General features: G+C 40.7%; 1 long non-coding RNA gene across 1 annotated transcript; it reads left to right on the forward strand.

The window, feature by feature from the left end:
• Positions 1-6,822: 6,822 nt before the first annotated feature.
• On the forward strand, positions 6,823-7,248 carry LOC120967892 (uncharacterized). The gene is made up of 2 exons (XR_005761721.3): positions 6,823-6,923; positions 7,009-7,248. It is a non-coding gene; the product is annotated as an uncharacterized lncRNA (long non-coding RNA).
• The last annotated feature ends 3,072 nt before the right edge of the window (positions 7,249-10,320 follow it).

The raw sequence follows: 10,320 nt of genomic DNA on the forward strand, positions 1-10,320 counted from the left end.
TACCATTTCCCATTTGAAGCATCCCACATTTTCTGTAAATTGTAGCAATATGCAGTGACATCCATGCTTGGTCTTGGGCTTGAGTTGCCGACAATGACACCATCGATCCATCATCCCATCACCATGCCAAAATGTGCATATGCCAAAAATTGCATCAAAGTTCAGAAGTCGTAACTTAATTAGTACAGAACCATTATGGCGGACCATCCCCCGGAAAAAGTATGAACATACAAAAAAAAAGATAAAATATTTAGATTCTTGAAAACTGCATCTCTTAGTTTTCACCCGGACATGGTTGTCTATGGCTCTAAACAAGCATCTCTTAGTTTCCGAAAAATGATATGGATATTGGGATATAGACACGTCTCCCTTTCTACACGTACAGTCAATGGAAGAATCAGGAATGTAAAGGAAATACGATGCTTAGATTGCAGGCACTCCTCCAAGCTCAAAGCAAGTCATATTCCATAGTGAATTAGTTTCTTTCAAGCCTTTTATCAAAGCAAGAATGTATGGCTGAGGAACTCCAATTTTATTTTATTTGGGGGATAGAAATGGTTTGCTAGATAATCATCACACTGACCGATTGCATCAACAATCAAAGATCTACTCAGTCTCGGAACCATGCTGATTCTTGTAAAAAAATATATATTGCAATTTAGCAACTGTGTTAATCTGTGAGGCTAACTCTTTTTCTATCTTGAAAATATTTTAAAGCTTCATGTTATTCTCCGGTTCCAAGAAATTATGATGCTAGGTTGCACGCAGACATAAGAAGATACAAATCATGTTCAAATCAAGTGTAATTGCTCGGTGAATTTTCAGTAGAAAATAAAATGCAAAAAATGAAAATAAAACAGAGATATTTTTTGCTCATCTTAATCACATCAATCTTGTTGAGCAAGGAATAGGCCATGTCCACCTGCTTTGCCTCTGAGCCGTTGATGACAACCACCTCCCTCTTGAATTAATTGCTGATCTCCACCTCCGCCATCTGCCACTCCGCCACCTTCGTTGCCACCCCCTTCTTATTCACCTGCTTCACCTCAACCAATGGCGACGGGCCCATGGGGCAACCTCCAGGTCTAGATGCACCGCCCTATCGCTGCCTCGGCTCCTGCTGGTTGGCATGGCGATGTAAATACATTACATTTATTAGTACATATGTCACGTTAATCAATGAAGGTTGATCTATATGTAAATCATATATATGCACTCGCACAACGACAGTTCAGTAGAAAGGCTTATAAGATCATGATCGACAGTTGTTCTTGAACAGGTGAGTTACTTCTTCTCAAGTAAGTGTGTACGTGCAATGCATGTCTCATTAGAATACAAATTTTGAATTCCTAAAGCTCACAACATATATCTACAATCATGGATGTGCAATGATTTTGGAGTACATCCAAGCACTATTCGAGTTTAAATCTTGATGGGATCTAATACTTCACAAACTTGCCTAAAGCATACGATTTATCCTTTGGTCATACAATAAAATACACATTTAACTTGAGATGCTTATATGGGGTATACCGGATCAGGATCAAACGCAGCGTAGATGAGCTCTCAAAAACGGCCATAATACTTGTTTACCATATCGCATGCAGTAAAAATGTAAAGATTATATATATTATAGAAAAATGTAAAGAGGAAAATAAGACATGTGTGGTGATAACAAAATTACCAACGAAAATACAATAGAATAGTCATATAAAGTTGAGGACTCAGATACACAACAAATTACGAATGTACAATGTTTTTTCCTCCTAACTCGCTCATCCATGCATTAAGGGCAAGGAATCAATCCTTCTCTACTACCGTGGATACAAAACAATTTACGCAATGTAGAGTCATCGATTCGCACTCTCATCCAGGCATTCAATCTGCAAGCTTTGAATTTATCCTTCCCTGCCAGCTGCCACCATACATGTCATGGTGTTCCCATAATTACCTGTTAGCATGTCCATTCATCATATCACATAGAAAAAAATTAGCATGACGTTCCCATAATTACCAGTTAGCATGTCCATTCATTATGTCACATAGAAAAATGATATTTAGCATACAAACCATTATAAATTTATCAAATAGGAATGAATCGGCATGCATTTTGATATTTCAGGTGGCATAAACTGTTTCTTATAATCAGCTAATCAAACAACGAACTTAAAACAAGCTTCCAAAGAAGAAGAAAAATGCATCGTAGAAATGCGCCATGAACTTCCCAGTCTGGTGTTGTCATTCATTGAATGCCACCTTGGATATGGTCATTAGCCACTTATACTGAAGCTTTGCAGACATTAACATTGGACAAGAGATCAAAATCACCAGAAAAATGCTGAAACTTGAAAGTAACTGAAATCACAACAGGGCACATGGATTCTACCAGTTTGATTGCATAGTATGTTTGGATTGCAATATGTATAGTTCCGTTCCATTTCTAATACAGAATTTTTCTTGATTCTTCTCGTATATTTTTCTTGCCCATTGCATTCCCATTCTTCGTAATTATCGATTTATCATATCCACTTAAATAACCATTACAAAAACTGAAATCAAGAATATATACTCACCAAAAAACAGAAAATAGGGATGGAAGTGCATATCACGATGGACTCGCACTCGAACTCTTACGACTGGGATATCAATTGCAATCCCAATTCACCAAGAAATAGGAAATATATGGCTGCAATATATCAATGGGCTTGAATATTGTGCAACATATCAATATCAGCTATACAATACACAACCAATTTAACCAAAATTCTGAAATATGAGTGCTCCTAATAATAGCAATATATCAACTATTAATCCAAACCCACTTCTGGTCGAAAACAAATCGATGAAGTATCTGGTTGAAATGTTGCCACATCTTTTTATTTGTATTAGCACTGGTTAAATAACTGTGAAATGATTAAATATACCTGGTTAAATATGCAGTTCGACGCATCTGTCCGTGACCAGATCAAACTTCAATGACAACAGCTGCATCCATTTCACAAGGCAAACACAATGAAATTCTATCCATATGGAACTTGATTAGGCATATTCACGACGCAACCGGGCACGGTGCTTTCTGTTCATTATTCTTGCTGCCAGCTAGAGCAAATGGGTAGGGAGTTCTAGATCTTAGGATTTTAGCTAAGTAATCATCATCATTATTCTGTGAGCCTAGCCTAGCTTGAGCTTCTGGTTTTGCAATGCAATATATGAAAATAACCAAGATGAGAGATCCCAGTACCCAGAGCCATTGTTTACTTAAGTGAAGGCATGACTGAATGATTCAGTTTCACTGGAATTATTTCAAGAGCCACAAGAAAGTTACCACAGCAGGTTCTATTCACGGGTAGGGAACATGGATGATCCAGTAATTAACTGTGTTTTTGTTAGTCTCTTAGTATTGTCTCATCCTCGATAAAAACAGAAGTTCCCTTCAAAATCCATCGAAAACAGAATTTACCAACACCCTTCTATGGATGCAAGTGCGGAAACATTACAGCCTTGTGCGTCGCGCACTCTTGAATGATTTAGGGATTCTGAACTGGAACCGAAACAAACTGTAGTGAAAACTTACTTGATGGTAAACGGATAACGACAGCGTGACTGTACATATTGTTCATAGGATCCAGGCAACAACCTGATTTGGAATATATCATCAGGAATTGTTCTTTCAGACCAAGGACAAACTATGCAGGGGAATGCTTGTGCAAATTATAAGTTGTCAAGCGGATCAAGATAGAAGGTGCAGTCAAGTGCAGCTGAGATTCAAAGTCGTATTCAGCAATGTGATGGCGGAAGCAAAAGAAAGCCGTTTCATCATACCCGAGGTTGCCTGCAAAATGAAAGAACTGTAGCGGATTATCAACTTCTGAACCTAGATAAAAAATTATTCACCAATCACTTGTTTAGAGTTTGGATCCTTTCCAATGTAGACATTAATAATATTTGTCTAAGATCCTGTGCATATAGGATAATAATTAAAATGCAAAATGTAAAGATTAGGAAGTAAAAAGAATCTAATTTAAGTTTTCTGCGAGAGGATGCTACCAAGCAAACAATCAGGAGTACATTGTTTTGGGTGCATCTCTGTTAGCAAGTGCAGACTCAAGATTGAGTGTTGCAAAAATGATTTCTTCAGTAGTAACTATTTCCTGTGTTACATCAGTGCCTTCTAAAATTAAAGCAATCACGCCCGCAAGAACTTTAGCAGTCAGCATGTTGGTTTCTAGACACACTGAACATATAGAAAAACATCACCGTGCTGTTTCCTTTGGAGTTGTGCCTCTGCAGCTTTGTGTGCTCCCTTTCAATGGTTCAACCTGGATAACATTTAAAGTTTTAAACAAATGACAGTGTTAAATCTAGCAAAAAAACTGAAACAAAATAAGATCATATATGGACGACGCAAGGCATGGAGAGCAGGGAGAGACTGAAATACAGAGGGCTAGTTATATAGAGAGATCAATTAGGGGAACACATCGAACATTTGGTGGGCATCCACACGCTACATGGTGCAACCCCTACCAGTATGCCTCTCTGGGACGTTCAGACGGCGTGGTGCCATGGTGCTCGAGGGCAGAAGGCTACATCGTGTGTCTCACCGTCGCATAGAGGAGTTCCGTACCTTTGGCTGTGCGAGGAACGACAGCGGCCGCATCTGCGTCGCTGACCATGAGGAGGAACGACCGGATGGGCATATGAGTCCCTGAGGCGAGGTCGAGGAACAGAGGCCAGTAATCGAATGCCCCAGAGAAATCCATCTTTGCGGCCAAGCCCACCGTGTCCCAAGCCGCCGCTGCTTGAGGGAGGAGATGGATCCCGCCGCCGCCACCGCCGATGCAGGCCGGGCCCACTAAAGTCCCGCGCCGCCGCCGCCGCTCGACGGAGGAGAGGAATGCCGGCACCGCCAACGCAGGCCCAGCCCGCTGCGTCGACGCTGCTCGAGGGAGGGGAGCGACCCCGACTCCACCGGCGCAGGCCGAGCATGCCCGACAGCGCCCTGCAGCGGCCGTGAGGAGGAGAGAGGAGGGAGGGGTGGGGAACGATGGAGGCGGCCGGGCGGGCAGAATCGATCCGTGTGTTATGGGTGGGGGACGCGGAGCTCTAGGAGAATTGGCAGAACATTTGATCTCGGTCGTTGATTTGGTTGACAGATCATTGATGTAATGCGGGCAATAGGATATGTTTAAGGTGATTTAACAACGACGACGAAAGAAACGACACGACAGGAACATACTATCGCAACCACAGACTCCCCTCTTTAGGAGTAGAGATTAGTTAATTGGATTTTTCCTTAAAGTCCGTTATTTGTTTCCTTAAAATTCATTATATGTTTCCTAAATCAAATTGCATTGATGGGATGGATCGGTTGATTTGGGTAGTCCATTATTTGTTTCCTTCACATCCATTATATGTTTCCTAAAGAAAATTGCATTGATGAGATGGATCGGTTGTTTTGGGTAAGTTAGTAAAGTTAGATCTGTGGCTTTTTGTACGGTAGGAAAGTGTTTGTTTAGAAGGAAATAGTGAAGAAAAAAAACCGATGGGGTGGTGGGAGGGGGGACGCAAAAAAACCAGACGAAAGTGGTGGGACTATTCAACCAACTCGTTCATTAGGAGTAGAGATGCCCACGAGGCTCAAGCAATACAACAACGATTGCACCAAATCCCTCTCTCCCTTCTAACAGTTTCTTTTTGTCCGGCCCGTTTTCTTTGTAAAGTCCCAGGACATTCCAGTAGGCAGAGGGGTGGGCGGGGCAATTATTTTCGACAGTGACCAAAACATATAAAGAACCAAAATGAAGGCAAATCGTGAACTGGACACGTGTCACATCATCATTGGACAAAAATTCGACTTGCAATAAAGTGAAAATTAGTCGACGGCAGAATAGACAGTCCCAAGACAAAAGGATTTATTAAATCACACCCGAGTTTTGGTGGCCATCCGATCCGCGCGGAGATTCACGTAAACACACATGGCTCCTTGTTTCATTTGTAGGTTTAGTAAATCGTCTCAATGAAAACAGCGGAAATAATTTATTCTATGTGAAAGAACGTGGTGGCTATTTTCTTGGTCGTGCTATCTCCATATGCTTGCACATATCTCCATTGTACTCTAATTTCCTCTGTCACTTATCCATTATGTAAAGTAATGCAACTATAAATTTGTCAAAAATTTCTAGATAATATCTCTCACTCACTCACACCGTATATTTGCTACTCACCAAATGGTAATTTGGAAGTCATCAACCATGCAATAGAAACCACTCATCAATGCTCGGTGTGTTTCAGTATAGGAAAATGAGATATGTTTCTCAACATTCCACTTTCTGATAATTGATTCTTGGAATTGATTACCATGCGTAACACATATCAAATCAAATTGACCTGGGAATTTTTGATTTATTATCATCTCTAATTGTCCAGACCCAATTAAATCCAGCATGTGATACTTACTTTAATCCTTGCAATTGCTCAATTCCTTTCTTGATGGTAGATTTACTCATTTCAAGCGACAAGGGGTGACACATAATCCAGACCACCGACACGATCTGATTTTGATTAGTAGATCCCCCATATAAATGAACATTATGAACTACTTGACTATTAAACAGAAAATTTATATAGAATCTTCATAAGTTAATGTTTGGGCAGATTTTTTGTGAGGTATCAAATACCACATCAATAGTTCACCTCATTAATTTTCAAATCTTTAGAAATTAATGCTAGATCGGAAAATATCAAGGACAATACTAAAAAAGGAAGACATAAATGAGTATCAGAGGAAGGAGGTGGGAAACATTCCATATAAATACAGTACGCATGTATGATAGACCACCAACCAGATTAAGAATTAGCCATGGCTCGTAAGGTTTTCAACGTTGTGGCATCCATCCTCATATTGGCGCTCCTCGTGTCTTGTGGTAATTAGAAGATAATGATCTCTTCTCTCCATATAGGACTTTTGTTCATTTAAATAAATAAAATTAATCTTTTTTGGTTGTGCAGATGTGGTTCAAAGCACATGCCATGAGTATACCAGCAAGGTCACTTGCCGTGACTCTTCGACATGTCATACGTGGTGCAAGTACAACGGTGCTGATGATGGCCACTGCAATAAAGGTTCATGTGTGTGCCTGGATTGCGGGTGGCGCGTGATGGGTTCAACTTGAGTTGTTCCTTTGTATCCAAAAATGTATTTGGTGACAAGTGGTCTTCGTGCTCCTTGAATAATTGTGTTACAATAAATCAAGCACTGCTTTGATAGTTAGTGAATGTGGTTGTACCCGTGATAACCTAGGATTAAAGCCTAGATTAAAGTAGTAGAATGAAAATTGACCTTTTAACGCTAAATAGAGATAGACTAGAGCAGAGTAGCCACCTAAATCGCACCTAAGTCTTGGTGGCCATCCGGTCCGCGCTGCACATGTGCCTCTGGGATGTAGGGAGCAGAGGAGCAGTGAGGAAAAGATGCCGGGAAGGCTAGGGAAATGATTGTGCTGGCAGCTGTGGCGGAGGTTGCCCGGCGCCAATATCTGTAAATGTTTGATCCAACTCAGCACCTTTTGTTTTGAGATTTTGAGAAGATCTGTAGCTAGCTACTAGGGTTCCCGATCCTTGTTCCTTGTTGGGGTAGTCTGATGCGGAGCACTCAAAAAATGGAGTCGCTGGGGCAGAGGAGTCTGCATTTTCTACTAATTGATTCTTGGAATTGATTCCCTTGCATAACACATAGAAAATCATATTGACTTGGAATTTTTTATTTACTATCATCTTTAATTGTTCAGACCAATTAAATCCAGTAAGTGATACTTTAATCCTTGCGATTGATCTATTCCCTTCTCGAGGACAAATTTACAAATTTCAAGCGAGAAGGGGCGACAAAATGACCCAGACAACCGACACGATCTTATTTTAATTGGTAAATCCCCCATATAAATGAACATTATGAACAAGGATTGCGGATAGCACATGCCATTACACAACTTGACTATTAAGCAGAATATTTATATTGAATCTTCATAATTAATGTCGGGCAGAATTTTTTGCGAGGAAAATCAAATAAGACATCGATAGTTCGCCTCATTAATATTCAAATCTTTAGAAATTAATGCTAGATTGGAAAAATTTGGCGTCGAGAATAAAATAGGAAGACATAAATGACTATGAGATGGAAGAGGTGAAAAACCTTCCATATAAATACAATACACATGTATGATAGACCGCCAACTAGATTAAGAATTAGCCATGACTCGTAAGGTTTTCAACATGGTAGCATCCATCCTCATATTGGCGCTCCTCATGCATGTCTTATGGTAATAAGAATATAATGGCCTCTTCTCTCCATATAGGACTTTTGTTCATTTAAGTAAAAGAAATTAACTTTCTTTCGTTTGTGCAGATGAGGTTCAAAGCACATGCCATGACTATACCACCAAGATCCCTGCTACTTTGTGGTTGGTGTTGGGATTCCCTGAAAAGAAAGGATGAAGTAGTATAGTAGCAGATAGTATTTTCCTCAGTTAAGAAACCAAGGTTTATCGGGCCAGTAGGATACGGCACACAAACAACGTGAACGGTACCTGCACACACACAAATAAAATCACTTGCACCCAACAAAGGCAACAGGGTTGTCAATCCCCTTGTTCCCGCCAACTGCAAGGACCAAATCTTTTAGTGATAGATAGATAAATAAATAAAGTAAAAGTAAAGAAAAGAAAACAACGAGCAATTGTAGGATTCTTAGTAGGGGGCGATGAAGATGTTCGATCTTCTAGGGGTTCATGCGTATTGACGAAGTTTAGTGTGGGGCTAAAAGATTTTAATTAAGTCTCTTCTCTCTCACACCCGTAAGTTAATCTAGCAACAAGAATTATCCCCTTGATTTTGTATGTAGGTAGCTAGTGTAATCCGGAAACCCTAGAAGCCACATAATTCAAATTTGTCAAACCGATTAGAGGACGACTAACTTGGTTTTGCAGATTTGCATATGATGTGGTAGAACCTTCGTCATGATAATATACTACTAGGAAATACCTCATAGGTAAAACCTTAACATTAGCATGGGGTTATTGGCCACCGCTACTGCTACCTAGCACTGGATGTAATCTAGCGCTACAGGTAAGTCTTTAGCAGTAGTGCGGTCCTTCCACCTAGCGCTACTGCTAAGTTGTCCCCACCTCACCCACCATGGCTACCCGTAGTAGCAGTGTGTGCCAAAAAACCCTTGCTACTGCTAAACTTATAGCTGTAGCGCTGGTCCGTGGCACACTGCTACCACTATGTGTTCACGGTGTCAGTAGGTGGGCCCCGCTTATCAGCAGCGCGGGTATTGGACCAATGCTACAGGTATTTGGTTCAGCGGTAGCACGGGCCTTCTGCCCAGCGCTACTATTAATCTAACCTTATCCCCACCCGTCTGTCCGTTTCATCGACTCATCACTCACTCTCTCTCGCGCTCTCCTCTCCTTGCCGCCGCTGCCGTCCCCCGCCTACGTTGTCGCCAGGCATCCATTGCCCACTGTCGTCGACGCTCTCTCCTCCCTCAGCTCCCTCCCTGCTCTCTCCATCCTTCCCTCTCTCCCTCCCACCCTCCCTCCCTCCCACACTTTGTTCTTCCCTCCCACCCTCTGTTCTTCAACTAAATAGGTAGAATGGTAGATTTTGATTGTAGAATGTAGGTTTTTTGAATGGTAGTGGTAGTGGTAGATAGGTAGAATGGTAGAATTTGATGATTGTAGAATGTAGGTATTTTGAATAAAGTAGAACATATCGCTTATTGTAATCAAATGTAGGTATTTTGAATAGAATATAATACAAAATATAGGTAGAATGGAGGTTTTTTGAATAGAATAGCCAGGCAGAATTTTGTTGTAGAATGTAGATAGAAATTTTCAGTAATAGAAAATTTTACTAAAAAAATTAGTAATATAAATTTTTAGGTATAGAAAATTTTAAATTATAGAAATGTATTGGAATGCGGTATGACAAATTTTTAGGTATCAAATTTAGTAATAGGAATTTTTAGTAAGAAAATTTAGGTATAGTGGGGAGTGGAAGTGGAGCGTCATGCATTAATTACGTGCAGCAGAAAGGTTTTCGCTGAGGTTGTTCTCCTGTAATGCACTTTGGAATGAAAGGCGGAGCTACCACCACCGACGGTCGCAAATGTCAGAGAGGAAGAATCCCGACTATTGTCGTGGGGGTCGCTTCTCCTTTGCTCCCGTGTGCTAGACATTTTGGTGTGATGCACTCGGGGATGAAGGGAGGAGCGAGAATATATCAGAGAGGCAGTGTCCACCATATACACCATGTGAGATA

Source organism: Aegilops tauschii, chromosome 7 (assembly GCF_002575655.3).
Source record: "Aegilops tauschii subsp. strangulata cultivar AL8/78 chromosome 7, Aet v6.0, whole genome shotgun sequence".
Lineage (NCBI taxonomy): Eukaryota > Viridiplantae > Streptophyta > Magnoliopsida > Poales > Poaceae > Aegilops > Aegilops tauschii.